At 38.9% G+C, this 16347-nt stretch overlaps 1 pseudogene; it reads left to right on the top strand.

Annotated features, from left to right (window-relative positions):
* The window catches only part of LOC139447430 (uncharacterized), a 72044-nt pseudogene extending 56403 nt beyond the window's left edge, over positions 1-15641 (top strand).
* Positions 15642-16347: the final 706 nt, after the last annotated feature.

Genomic DNA, 16347 nt, shown 5'->3' with positions numbered 1-16347 from the left:
CAGGAAAAAGAAGGAATGAAGAAACAAATAGATGTTTTGTCTGATGGTAAATGTTTATTACAAAGCACGATAAATAATGAAGTTAAATAGAATAATGCTATTTCCTGATGATGATGATGATTATATTGAATATTATTCAGGAAACATTAATATTCGGGAACTTACACTAAGCCTCTGTATGCTCAATGAGTGAGTGAGTTGCCTCTTTAAACATAATTTAAATAATATCTCGGCATATACGCTTGATGTGGGAGGAAGGTTTTAGTGAAACCCGCGAGAATGAGTATAGTGCTAACACAACAAGAAATAGAATAAGGGCTAATCTTGGATTCGGACCCACGATGACAAATTGTAGGCACGCATAAGTGTCGCAACTTTGCACAAACTCGTGTAACTTTCAAAAGTAATAAAGGAAGTGATAATTTAATGTGTACACTGCGTGAATCAATTTTGTATTTTATCGAAAAGCTTTGCGACATAAGGGAAATTACATCACACAGCACCAAAGTTCGACGATCATAGGTAGATTCGTTAAATGATTGAATTCTAATGATATATCCGTTTCTTTTAAAGTTTACTAAATGCATTAAGGATGCTCATAAAGGTAAATCTACTGTTATGTTCTTTTCCTTGATCTGCCTTGCCAAATTATTGTAGCATAATTTTACACAGGCTGATAACAAATCTATCCTTCCATAAAACAAAATATTCTTATGCTCTACTAGTGTTCTGTTAAGAGAGAATATATTGTAATACTTGTCGATGGAAATGTTTTTTATCATATTCTTAATGTCTCGATGTTTAATCATTTCAGGCAGCATGTGGAAGCTACTAGTAAGTGCATATATATTTGTTACAACATTTAAGAAAACATCTATACAAGATCGGGGAAATATTATTGATATTTACTATCATTCTATACAGTTGTCAAGATTAACATCATTTTATTTGTGAATAGGCGACAATCACAAGATGTTTCCCTAAAGAGTTTCTTTGTGTCACAGTCATCAATGATCGATAAAGCTGTACCAGTTTCATTTCAAATTATCATTGCAAGCTTCACGTTTTATTTCATGTTCCAGCAAAATATCGCAAAGGAGGATGAGCATGTTCTATATCTGGGGACAAACGACTTATTTCGTCCTGACCTGAAACAGATTGGAGACGGTCTCTATGAAATAAGAAGTTACTTCATTCAAAAAGGTAACAAAAGTTATCATTTTACGGAGTGCCTTCAAAAAATTTAAACAAAGCATATAGTTTATAGCCAGGACATGTTGAGTATGTTGAGGTTATTTATAGATACATATTATTAAAATCTTCGAAAGACACCAAAACGCTTTGCACCTTAAAACTTTGATAGTGCCCTTAACATACACAAATACATCAGGTAAGTTATTCGGTTTATTTGATCTATGAATAGAATTATACATAATGTAACTATATTTAGATCTTCTGTATCATCAGCCTTTATCAACATAATGTGTCACATAATTGGCATTCTACGTGCAGTGGACAAACTTTCAAAGAACTGTATATTTGTATATTTTCAGATGGTCAGAATATTGTGCCAACAAACCTAAGAACCCCTTTAGCACAAGTGAAAGAACAACTCATTGAACACATAGAAAATCACGCGTTCGACTTTGTATTTGATCCTCTGACCAGTGAAGTGGTAGACTTTCCAAGCCCAAAGGCTGGACCATGCTTTATGTTCTTGGCCCATTCCTTATCAGTAGTACTAGATTTCCCCACATCACCCCGTCCACGCCACACAGTATGTGATGTATTCCTGGTACTACCTACACAACCTGTGATAGTTTTGTCACTGATTGATGGGGATGCAGAGTCTCCTGAAGCAGTGATGTACAATACATCAGTGGCCAGAGGAGTGATAGAGACACTCAGCAGATTCACGGATGAAGATGTCAACTCCATACATGGAGTCATTCATACATCTGTCCTCGGGGACGCTGCCTCATTTGAGACTCGACTGAAAAAGTTGGCAAATGATTCTTCACATTTTGTCACAAGAGATTCTTTGGTAATGACACCTGGCAGATATGAGAAAGTCCTCACTGCTTTCTGGGCTGGTGTTGCTGAAACAAAGTCGGTGCTTAAAGATACTGGTGACACTGATGGCGATTGTCTGAGATTTCTCACCAAAGAACAATGTATCATTCTGGTGGAGAACATAAACAATAAGGATGTCCAGGTGAAGTGTGTGCCCGGAAGTGGAGCCACGACGTTGATGCTGGAGGTGGCCAGGAGACTCAACCGACAGGGGGACACTCTGCTGGTGTGTAGGTCACGGGAGGAGAGGGACAGACTCAGGTTTGTCTTAAGTTATAGCAAATGTAGACTGTATTGAGTCGGTGTACTTAATGTTTATTGCCATCAGTAACATTAGTAGTCGTATTAACATCATAAAGCATCAAACAATACAATTACTTTCGTAGATGAGTCTGCAGGAAGAAGCCTTAACTTAAAGCCTTAAATGATTGTTTGAAACCATCACATGATATGAGTTCAGTTTTGTAAAAACCGTGTTCCAGGTCGGTGTACCCATCTGCTGTAGCAGCAGAGGATCTCAGTATGGTGGACCTGTCCTCCTGTGTGAATATCGTGGATGAAACCAACACAGTCATGCCACACGCAAGCGGTCGGAAGTGGCGATTTGGAACCTGTAAGTATATTTACATATGACAATAAATTCAGTACTCTATAGTCAAAACCAGACTCTTTGTCGTTAATATATATACATCCTTGTTAGATCATGAATGTTATTTTTAATCTGACAAATTTGGTGAAAGAAAGAGAAAATGAACACTATAGCATTTCTTATGTACTGGTGATACAAAAAATTATTCTATGTTCAGCTAACAATATTTTTGTTGACGACTTGCATTTTCTTCATTTTAGATGAAACTGATATTAAGCAACTGACGTCCCAAATATGTGAGGCAGAAAGGGTAATGTATGTTGTAACACTAACCATATCATGGCAAGTTTTAGAGGTGTAAATGTTTCGATTGAGACAGGTATTTTTCTTCACAGATATTTTGAGTAGTCACTTCCGTGGGGATGACATGAACAAATGCATCTCATGAGTTTGTTTCCTGGGAAGGATTGCCAAACACTCACAAACAATAAGACCAACAACATGTTATGTTAGAGCTTCCACGTCTACTCCATATGGCCTTCTTTTATGCAGTGAACACTTAAATAACAACTAGTTGCTATTAATACCAGTCAGTCGTATCAATACCCTACCTCCATATGGTGTTTATATATTTCCACAAACCTACCCATGACAAAACGTTTTACAGTGATAACAACATGTTCATTGAATAGCCATAACTGGTTCCCTCGGGGCCGTTTGTTCCAGAGTTGCTGATTATTAACAAAGTTTTCATTTTATGTTTACAGGAAAAAGAAGGGATGGAGAAACAAATAGATGTTTTGTCTGATGGTAAATGTTTATTACAAAATCACAATAAATAACGATGAGAGAGATATGTGCAAATAACAACCCAAATTACCCTGATGATACGACTCTCAGTTACAATGTTGGTACCTATTACACATACTTTAAGGTTTATGTAATTTTGCTTTTTTTCAAAAACATTTCAGATGCTTGGAAGAAACAGATTGAATATCTACTCAGGGATTTCAGTTTGCTGAAAATATATAGTTACAAACTGGGACAAACAGGACGTATGACTGTAAGTTGCTAACATTAATTACCTTAAGATAGATAGATAGATAGATAGATAGATAGATATATAGATACTGTGTATTAATGCCACTTTGGTACTTTTGTTTATTTGCAGGTTCATCCACTACACCATAGTCTGGAGGACAAGCCACATGGGCTTACAACAAGCAAAGGTCACTATGAATGTGAGTATTTCCATCCATGAAGGCAATGCTTGTGTTGAAAGAATGTTATAACCATGAACTTGGCTAAAACAAAAACCGCTACTTAATGCAGTATAGAGCTATTATCGATGTCTCTTTATAAAACTGCTTTGTGTAATGTTTACTGGGGGTGGGAGATATGATGACATTTGGAACAATTATTTCAGATGTAAAAGATATTCTTTCTTCTTATTCATTTCAGCCTTGGGCGGCTTCAGGCAACTCTCTTCCACACACGAGGCTCAGTTGTCAGACCTACATGACGGAATAAGACAACAGAAGAATATGTTTCCTCTTCTAAGATCGGTAGGTCTAGAAATTACGGACAATCAGGTTATGAATCGCAAGCAAAATATGATGATGAAAATCACATTGTCTATATATTTTATTTCAGGTCATGATCAAAGATAAAACGCTTCAGATGTATCACGAGGTTAAAATGGCCCACTTGACGAAAGGTATGTAGTGTAGATAATTACACAGATGATTGACATGTCCTTGGAACACAAAGTAGCCAAATAGATACTGGATGTCCTAATTCGTCCCCTCCTCCATTCCACCTGCCCCGTTAAACCTCCATTCCTCATATTGGCCTTTATTCACATGTACTCCACAAAGCCTTCATTACAATACCTCTCCCCATGACCTTCCTCCAGGAGACATTCTGGTCGTACTTCATCCCAATCATCTAATTGGTCCCGTATACCACGCACCCCTCCCCTTCATCCCTTGTCAAGCTGTTCATTCTTTCCTCGAGCACCTCGTCTCTTACATCACTTTTACTCTGTCTTACCTCCACATATCATAGATCACATGTTACATTTCTGTATTTGAACTGTTATCAATAATGTTCTTCTCTCTTTCCTTTCTTCTACCACTACTACCCAGTATCCCTATTCCTCCATCTGTGCTTCACCAGTTATTCCATCTCTCATTCTGTAACCATTGCATCTTCCTCCTTCTGTGTGTGCTTCATCTTTCCATTCTCCCATCTGTCTCTCGTTATTCCCTCCTACACTTAAACATGTTGTAACAGTGGGAATTTGCCTTGATAGTGGTTCAACTGGTATATAACATGTAAGTGAGATGAGAGTTCATAAATTGATATATTTCAAAGGCATATATAATACAACAACTTAATTGTGATTGTACGTTCTCTTTGTATTTTCAATCTTTCAGCTTTGGGTCGAAAAGAATATACAGAATCGAAACAAAATTTTACGATGGTAAGGTGTGACCTACATATCTATAATCACCGAAAATGTTCTTCCAAAAATACTGTAAATCGTGTATTTAATGCAGCTAGTATATTAAAATACAAAATCTCGGAATACAATGTTCTAACGGCATCTTAAGATTTAAAGAAGTTTTTGCTGAAATGTTTTGCCAATAATTTGCTGTTAAATGGATTACCTTGTTTTCTTCAAGATCAAGGGAGGTAACGTTTCATTAACTTTTCAGTTTGTCCATGTCGAAAGTCCAGACAATGAGCAACTAATGGGTAAGTTTCAACATATAATTACTGTTTAATATTGTTGTTTATTAATCGATGCAATATGAATAAATCGAAATTACAACGACAGCATGTTGCTGCTGGTCAAATGTCTCTCAAACTACTGAAAATGTCAACACATTTCTGTTTTTGCTTGTTGCAGGAAGGTTTCACATTGAATCGAGGAATGCAGGAAAAGAATCTAACATCCCAGTATGTAACTAACAAGAATCTCACGTTCCTAGCCAGGTTATAGTTTCACAAAATTAATCTTATTAATCAATGTTATATTTTGATTATTGCATATTTAGGAAATGTGCATATTATCTTTAACTGCAATCTGATAAGATCAGGATTATATTAAACTTCTTTATCAACCAATATTATATCTTAAGAAACACAGATTACATGACTGTTTACATTTCAGCCAGTGCTGAAGGAAGGTAGCCAGACAACCGAGCTGGAAATGGAGGTACATGAAACAGATGGAAAAGATCTTGAAAGTCGTAAGTATCTGCAGCTAAGAGTCCTGTGGAGATATTTCTTAAATGACCCTTTTGCTGCAGTATTTCTTTCCTGCAACAGATTGCTTCCCTCTATTTGTCTCTGCAATTTTCAAAACAAGACATATAGTCATTCATTTATTGAAAAGGTAACCTCGTATTGATTGGTGTTATAATAGTCGATGTTTGTCTGCAGACTCGGGAGAACTCGACATGCTTAATCATGATCTGGACAACGTACTGAAGGTATGATCATATTTTTAATAGCATATATAACAAATTAAATGACCTTTTTAACAGCAATTTACAATGTGCATATAAAAACATTCACAAACATTCATAATGGTAACAATCACAAATAGACTTTCTTGTTTCAGGACAGGGATCAGAGAAAAAAAAAACTCCACAAATTATTCACGGGTATGTATTCAGATTCTGGAAACGTATGCATTCAACTGAACTTAATTGAATGTCCTGCACATAACAAAATTACTGTCACTACTACTACCACTACTACTACTAATAATAATAATAATACTAATACTAATACCGGGGCGGTGGGGTAGCCTAGTGGATAAAGTATTCGAAGACCTGGGTTCGATTCCCCACATAGGTACAATGTGTGAAGCCAATTTCTGGTGTTTCTCGCTGGGATATTGCTGGATTATTGCTTTAATCGGCGTAAAACCATACTCACCCGCTGACATACTACTACTACTACTACTACTACTACTACTACTACTACTACTACTACTACTCCGTTATATGATAATTAATGACTCATTGTTGATAATGTACTGCTTAAGTACTTTCTTCTCCAGTGGAGTGGCAGGCTACAATGGAGTACCTGACCAGACACACATCGGTCTTGTCTTTGTTAGACATGGAGATACCAGGATTTGAAGTCGTGAGTATTGCCGTTTAGCTACAGAGTGAGATGTCTGCATGTTTAACGTTTGTTTTATGTTATATTTTACAGATCGTTTCCAATTTTGGTAAAAATAATAATATAGGTTTATGAACATTAAAGTTTCTGTTTATTTTTCGGAAAATGATACAATGCTTATATCTTTAATTGTAGTTAAGAAATAAAATCAGCTTGTGTGTGATTGTCCACTTCTGAACGTCAGACACCTAGACATTATGCATGTTCCCCAGGATACTTGGAAGTCATCTTATATCATTGTTTCAGGGTGCACCAGACAGACAGGAAACAACCATCACGGGACGAGTCCCTGCAGTACCAGCATTGCCAGCATTATCTACAGAAGGTTATGATGAAAGTGGGGAACAGACAGGACCTTCAAAAAGTAAAAAGCGAAGACTTCATGTGAGTATGACCACATGTCTTCTATCTATACACTTGTCTACATATCTGTTCTCAGCATTTTAACATTCTTGTCAGAGAACATGAAAAATAATCATGTTCCACCCGTGACGAAACTCCCTTCTGATGTTTGAAACATTAAAAAATTCCCTTCTGGATGAACCTTACAAGTATATCAGTATTCAATTTGCTCTTACAAATGGTGTACAAATGAATGTACACCATCCCATGATCCTATGTATCCATGACAGTACTATTAGATTACATTTGGTGCCATCGTACCCCTACAGCGTAGATCATTTCTCATCATATCAATCACTGGATTGTCTGAGTGTGGCCATAAACAACACACGCACGCACGCACGCACGCACGCACGCACGCACATACACACACAAACACGCACACAAACAGCTTGAAACGATTATACAAGCTTTGTTACCAAACTGATATATTGGATGCGTTCGGAAACCAGATGAATGAATTTGTTCTTGGTTTTAACGCATGTTCTTGTCTAGTATTTAACTTGTACCTTTTCTTACAGATCGATGGTCCTGTAACATCACAATCTGACCACACGTGTGATGGCCGAGACTACAATAAAGGTGAACCACAACTTGCAGCATGTGATGTATTTAGTTAGCAGCAACTACATTGAGTGTGTAATGCAATTGCCCATGACATACCATCTTCAACTAACGCTTTTGTAGAGATCTCCACTCATCAAGAAAATTGCCAGCTATCCAGTGTTTATTTGAAAGTTTTATACGTTTGATAGATATAGGTCACAAAATATTTCATGAAATTTGTTCTCTTTTGGTATTTATCAGAACAGGAATCTAAAGGACACACAAGAGCTCCCGTTCTGATTCACCAGCTGAGGCAATACCAACAAGGACGACTGACAGAAAACCACCTGGCTGCAATTGCAATGGAGGTAAATAGCAGGGACAAATATCAATAGAAAAACAGATATCTAATCTATTATCGACCTGACTACTAACATGTACCTAGGATAAAAACATATCCCCCAAACAGCCACTCCATGAATGTCTTTGTCGTTTAAATGAGGACGAAAAGAAGCGAACATAAAATCTGCGTATGTATTCCCGCTTCTCATGCACTGACCTGATTAATCTTAAATAGTTTATGAAATTCACACACACACACACACACACACACACACACACACGCACGCACGCACGCACGCACGCACGCACGCACACACACACACGTGTATAGATAGATAGACAGACAGACAGGTGTGTGTGTCTGTATTTTATCTTTGTGTAGTTCATGTGCTCAAGTCATTATTATCAGTATGTTCTACTGATATTTGAAAACTATATATTGGGAGATACTTTGAAATATACATATTCATAGCAATGTTTACTGAATTGAATGTATTGTGATTTGATATACATGTATATGGTATATGGTTATGTATATGCTTAGAGATCGGTACGATCTGGGTGTGGGGTGGTTTACGGGTCTGCAAGCTGTTCATTAGCAAAGTGAATTTTCAAAGTATTAATTCAATGCTTGGACGGAAATATCATGATCTCTTTCATGCGTTGATCCCCTTAGTGTAATTGTACTACGACTTTTTCTCTTTCGGGATCTCAAAATGTTGATGATTAAGTTTGTCACTTGAATTATGTCTCAATACTGAAGGAATGTCATCCGCCATTGAACTCGTGAACAGCTGCCTGAATAGTGTCACTGTCAGTTCTTGTTTGATTTCTGTACAACCAAGGATTTTATGACATCCTGTAAAACATGGCAACACATTGCTGGATTATTTTATCTTGTAGATAATCAGTGAAAACGAGCAGCAACTCACAGAACTGAAAGCAAAGAACGATAGTCTGGAAAAAGGTTTGTACTGTTAGGTGACAATGCTTATGGACAAATCTCTATTGTTGTGTTCTTATTGAAGTTTCCGACATGCACTGTATACACAGATCGATGATGCTATTATGCTGGATTTCTGTAATACAACTGCTGACAAGGAGCATTGTCCCAACATCGAAGGAGTTTATGTTTCACGTGTAGTTTTGTTTCAATACTGAAATTGTTTCTGAAATTAGCCGTGCTTCATAAAATGTGATGGAAAATGGGGTTTAACGTCGCGTTCATGTTTATTGCACTTAAATAACGCCGATTTTATAGTGAGGCTAGATACCATGCCTCAGTTTAACATGAATACCCCACTCTGACATGGTAAAATGATTCCGAGCCAACCAGTCCTTGTTCAAGCCCCTTAATGCCGAGTGCCAGGCAGGGTAACAACAGGTGCCATCTTTTACCGTCTTTTCGAATGACGGGGCTAGGGATTGAAACCCAACCTTCTGCTCTTCGGGCGGAGGCTCTTTTACTAGCCCACGGAGGCGGTCACTTCACATAAAGTTGTGTAAATGTTATGTTTTTGCAAATAACAACACACTATTTAGTCATTCGTTTGATCAATGTTTTATTCTAACAAATTCGTTGACAAAACCCATACCTGGTAACCGGAAACATAGCGACACGTCCTAAAATAGGGGTGGTATAACAACTTAATTTACAATGTCAATATTGGACCACCATTTGATGCAGGTGATGCAGCAGGTGCGCATTGAAGACACGAGATGATTGAAAACAGCCAGGGGGTTGTTGTTCAAAATGGCAAGCAAAGCTTGGCACATCTTAGCTATATCGTTACCGTCTGGTTCTGTTACTGATGTAAGTGTCGTTCCATCTCAACCCAGGCATATTCCTTTGGGAAGAGGTATGGAGAAACACCATGCCATGACAGTACAGCAATGTAATGCTGCCTCAAAATAGTTGTTCCAACACTTGCAACATGAGGTCGGATTGATCCTGCTGTAACGTGACGTTACGTCCCTGGATTTGCACAAAGGATAGAACATAATCTCAAACGATGTCGTCCCGCTAGCGCATGCCATTCAAATTACCATTAACAATGATGAGTTGTGTTCTCAGTTGAGTTGTGATGCCACCCCATACAATGACACCTCCAAACCCAAACTGACGGTGTTGAGTCACGCAAGCGACAGTAAGACGTTCTTCTCCGTGCCTGTAGGCCCTTACATGATTTTCCGCGCTGACAACTCAGTCCTGTCTTCTGAACCTTATATGCTGTCAACACCAAACTAGACGTGACTGACGGTGATGTGGAGGCAACATTTGGGATATCGCTGAACGTTGTGGTCAGATATTATGCTTCCTCAACCTGTTGTGTATGGTTTTGCCACTAATTGGTCTCAACCTAGGACTTGTCCGAGGTAGTTATGTAGCAGTTTGGTATCGATTCCGTACATGCACCAACCGAATACGGTTGGCTTGTTGACATGACGTCACACATTTCCAACCGGCCCGTGGTACGTTTCGAGTGTTGCCATGTCATAGATGATATTGTGTTTCGATGAACATGAAAGTGTCTGACAACTTTGTTTTGCGCCGTCCCTGTTTGCAGCATACCCACGGCACATAGCCGTTGCATTGGGTAAGCGTTAGTTTCCCAAAAGTGTTTTGTTTATGAGCACCTGATAGATAGACAAGTATTGTGTGCTTTTGACAATCAAAACAAAGTGTGTGAGTATCATGCTCCCGACAAACACGCAACCATTCAAAGTGTGCGCCGTGAATGAACATGAACGTGCGAATTGTGAATCTCGACATTAAAGTCGAGGAGATGTCTCCATAAATTTGTATTGAAAGATGCATATGTAACGGTTACTTTTTTCCGTTTATGTATATTCATACCATGATAATGAATCGGAATCGGAATCATACAATGGGCTGTTCTTTTAGCAGAGATTTATGATTATTGTAAGGTGGTGTCGCCCTTGCAGGGGTTCATTTACTAAAATGGTCTGTCAATACCATAAAATGCCATATCTTTTAAATAAACTTGTGAGAGAATCTAAGGATTTTGTGTCCATGGGAGATATTGCACCCCAATCTGTCACTGTCTATGTAATGTTGTGTAGTTTTATTATTAAGTTGTTGATCCCCAAACTTTTACCCAATGAAAGTAGCCAATACCTAAATGTGTAAAGATAGTTCTCACCTTTCAGACTATGGAAGCACTGTACACATTGTTGGACTGACATGTCAACCTAGACTGGTTTCGTGTAAGTATTTCCGGGAACGAGTGAAAGCATGGGCGGATACAGAGGTGGGTAGCGGGGGTGCGCACCCCGCCCCCCCCCCCCCCCCCCCCCCCCCCCCCCCGCCCCCTTTTTTATTTCCAAAAAAATATTTATTTCGGTATAAATTACTACCAAAGACAATAAATAGATCTTAATTGTGCACCCCCCCCCCCCCCCCCCTTTTCAAAAAAGCTGTATCCGCCCATGGAATGGGTCACTAAACGTACTCTTGTGCCAGTCAGCAATATGGGCGCAACATAACGACGAATCTGAAAAACACAAACTGTCATGGTATAATTGCAAACAATGAGGCAGCCAACATGTTATCAGATTCCATTTTATATAGTTATGACACAAAGCAAAGAATGCAAGGGACATAACTCTTACCATGTATAAAACAGATATATCCAACTTAAAAAATATTGACAGTAGCTCTCTTTTGACATATAATAGTATTATAACTTAACATAATTAAAAGTAGGTTTACTTCTATGTCCAATAATACAAAAGTAAAATATATAGTAGTCTTTTGTACTTGACTCAGCACAACTGCTAAATGCTACTGCGCTTATGTTGAAACTCGGGCACTTCAACTGACCAGCAGAAACATCGACCAAGTTCAAGTTAGTATAAAACGTCAACGCCAAAGGATAATCTATCTAGATTATCTGCCGTAACAGATTCCATTGGGCGTAAAAAGCAAAATGGCGGTGAAAATAATATGAATGGATCACTGAAATCAGTGATGACACCAGGTGTTCGCGAAAAGGGTAAGCATGTCACTCACCCGCCACTCACACAATTTACATAAAAAAGTCATTGTAGTCTGACGCGGTGAAACAGTACTCCTGGCATACAACGGCGGCCTGTAAACAAACCAGACAGTCAGTTGATTGATCGGAATACCCAGTGACAGGAAAGCGCATTTACTGATTTTGCTGAAACTAAAAACGATATGACAATTTTGAATTATGTCTGCTGAATCATGAAATATGTTCGGGTTTTCTTCAACACATTGGGAGACGGAGGGGCTGGGGGCAGTTATAATGTGTCACTGAAAAACCAGATGTTCGCGACCTACATGACCTATGCTAGTATATTGACCTTCACTATGTCATGATCTACCCTATGAGAGAGGGATAATTCTGCTTAAAATGCAGTTCAAGTGACTTCTAATATGAATCTGTTCTGTACTGACCCAAGTGTATAAAATGTCTCATGAACTCACAATGCATACTACACTGTAGTAGAGTTTATGTATGTGTGATGCCTGCATTCGACTTGTACATAAAGATTAGGAAAGAGATGCTACATTTGATAGTACGCTACATTTCACATTGGGTGAATCACAGAATGTTATACAGTTGTGGTTTTAATGTCTTTTAATGTGTATTTGTATTATTTCGGCAATGTTGATGGATTGTAATTGTTATTGTGGTTATATGGGAGTCCACCCTCTCCGCGTAATTTTAGAAATTAGAAGTTTAGAACAAAAAAACTTGTCACTATAAAGCATATATGCTTATAACGAACTACGGTTATAACGAATTAAAATTAATGATCCCTTTGAGTTCGTTATAACCGAATTTTACTGTATGTGTACGCAAGCAAGTCAAAATTATTTCGACAATTTTGATACATTTTTGCGTGTTATAGGCAAAAACACAGCTTATCTGAGCTCTGTGAGATAGCAGACGTCTTTATTTCTCAAATTCCCGTGTTGCAGACTGGTGATCCAGTGTGGTTTGGTTGGTTTGTTGTTAAACACAGCACTCAGCAAAATTCCAGCTATATGACCGCTGTCTGTAAATAATCTAGTCTCGACCAGACAAACCGGTGATTGATATCATGAGCATCGATCAATGCAACTGGGATTGATGACATACATCAACCAAGTCAGCGAGCCTGACCTTCCTATCCTGTTAGTCGCCTTTTACGGCAATCATGGGTTGCATACTGGGGATGCATTTGGATAGCAATGGGGCGAGAGAAAAACTCATCCCTTGGTTGTAGTACCATGTGTTACGTTAAATTGTTTCCTTATAACACCCCGACACAAAAAGCAACCCGTGTATCAGTCGGGGTGTAGTTACAATAACAAGATCAATCGTGTGAGTTATTTAAAAAAAATAATAATCACACCGCATGCAGAATGCATATGGTCTGACCTGTACATAAAAACATGAAATTTGGATTTGTAGACAAGGCCAAGTTCACAAAATATATTCTGAAGTCTGAATAACGACTACAAGTAGGGCTGGGACGAGTCCAAATTTACTACTCGGGTACCCACTCCCATATTACCCGACCCTACCCGGGTACCCACTGTAGGTCTCAAGAGATACAAAATGTCTGATTGGGAATTTTTTTTCCACAGCACTTGCAAAACGTATTTAGATGCATGTATCATACACTGACGTTGACTTAAGTTATATCTTTATTCAACCATATGAAAAGTCAGAAGGAATGGGTGCTTAGTCTGAAAGAAATGCGAACATTAGTGACTTGTAGTGTAACCATAGAGTTCTAGATAGTTTTTGCCATTAAACTATATATCACATGACTAACCACGGGCCCGGGTAGTCATGTGGGTACCCGGGTCCTACTCAGTACCCACCCGACCCAGGTACCCGAGGTATCCGTCCCAGCCCTAACTACAAGTTATCAGAAAATGCACTTCGTCTTCAATACTCTAGGCATAAAACAATTTCATGTAGGATTTGATATGGAGGTTTGGGGCTTTGAGAAACGGCCGAGAGGTACATGTGTAATGTGCCAATCTAAATTCTGAGACAATACTGCGTTGCGATCTCTAATAGTAATACTAAAAACATAATGCGAGACACTCAAAATTTTTTTTGAAACAATGCTGTCCTTCACTTCACGTTTCACACACACACACACACACACACACACACACACACACACTGTGACGGGGTAACGGTGAAAGTGACTGAAGCGGACATAGAATATACCTGTTCATGCGGTGGATGATGAACACAAAAATGTCAAAAATATCCTAAAACACGATACTTTTTAGTTTATTTTCATCATATTTTGTAAACGATTCATATAGAATCCACACACAAACACTTTTGTTGGGAAATTCACTCACTGAGGTCGTATTTCATACACGAACATCGTCCACGCACAACACACGTCTGGCAGATATCTGCACAATAGGGGTAAATCAAAAGTGTACCAAAAATTCTTTTATATTACATTTTACGGTAAATTTATCCATTTGTTTCTTAATGAAATGCATTTTGAATTCTCGTAGTAATAGTTTTACATTGTAATTAGCGCGCTAATACATTGCAGTTGGGGGAGATATTCTGTACTGATGAAAAAAACACAGACGAACATTCAGCGCGCTGTTTGGAGACCAGCAAACAATCAGCCGATATTTTCAGTAAATCTCTTTATGTGTCTCAGTTTGTAACAAACAGTGAAATAAACTTGCTTGCTACACAACCAATACAATGTTTATTTCCAGGTCCTAAACGTCACCTGGACGCGGCTCGGGCCAACACAGATGTGTGCCACGTAACTACAGACGGTGAGCTGGTCAACTCGCGGCCCGACACACGGGATGAGGGGTGGAACAGGCTACAGGATTACCCGGGGACCTGTACCTCCCCCATCCCCCTTCCTCCACCCCCCTCCACCCTCCCCCCTAACCCCACAACACCAACATACTGGGAGACAAAGACCAGGGTGCGGGTGGTGGGGGGGGGGAGTGAGGTATCATGTCCTGGAGATGGGGGTTGTGGAGGCAGGAGAGGTGGACAGTCGGCCGTGGGTTTCTCATCAGTGTCGCTCCTGGTGTGTCCGTGTAGGATGTGCCAGACACAGGAGGAGTCTCTGTACCAGGGGGTGTCGGGAGGGGGAGCAGAGCGAGTGTCACCAGAACACCGTGTCCGACACTCCCGGCACACAGGCCACCCTCCACTATGGCGTGGTGCTGGATGTGGGGAGGGGGAGAGTGGCCTTCATTGACTTGGACAGGGGGATTGTTCTTGGCAAGTATGATGAGGTGTTCCGGGAACCTCTTGTCCCCGTGTTTAGTGTTGGGTGGTTGCCATCTGGCTACACTGTGTCCATGAGTCTGATCAGCGGGGAGGACGTCGACATGACAGACACCAAGAGGGCCCTCGTCTACCAAGCGCTGAGATAGGAAATAAACTGGTTATGTAAAGCTGTCCGTGTAACTGAGAGATTTCTATCAACTGTTTCAGTGACAGGCGGGGAAAGTGTGTGTTTGTTGTGTACAAAATACAACCATGTTCTTCACATGTCTGGTTTTACTACTTTCCTGGTTTCTCCTAGAGTTGGAAATTATTTTAAATACTCACAGTAATATTGCTATGATGAAGTTATTGCTGTAGTTGCTTAAATTATGTCACAGCAACAACTTTCTGAAATGTCATGTGACACAAGTGAGAACATGCAGTGACAAAATGTAAAAATGCTTAAATTGATTTATTATGATAAAACAATTCTTTTAAATACTCACACTAATATTGTTATGATGAAATTATTGCTGTAGTTGTTGAAGTTATGTCACAGCAACAACAAGTGAGTACACAGGAAAAATGTAAAAAAAAATTCAAAACACGATTTCTTCTGCTAATATTGATTTATTATGATAAAACAATTGTTTTAAATACTCACACGAATATTGTTATAATGGAATTATTGCTGTAGTTGCTGAAATTATGCCACAGCAACAACTTTCTGAAATGTCATGTGACACAAGTGAGAACGTGCAGTGACAAAATGTAAAAATTGTCGCCAAACACGATTTCTTCTGCTTATATTGATTTATTATGATAAAACAATTTTTTTGAATACTCACACTAATATTGTTATGATGAAATTATTGCTGTAGTTGTTGAAGTTATGTCACAGCAACAACTTTCTGAAATGTCATGTGACACAAGTGAGCA

The sequence above is a fragment of the Haliotis cracherodii genome, unplaced genomic scaffold, assembly GCF_022045235.1.
Source record: "Haliotis cracherodii isolate W230 unplaced genomic scaffold, xgHalCrac1.p SCAF_7, whole genome shotgun sequence".
Taxonomy (NCBI): Eukaryota; Metazoa; Mollusca; class Gastropoda; order Lepetellida; family Haliotidae; genus Haliotis; species Haliotis cracherodii.
The sequence above is the reverse complement of the archived record's forward strand: the minus strand, read 5'-3'. Positions and strand labels throughout refer to the sequence as shown.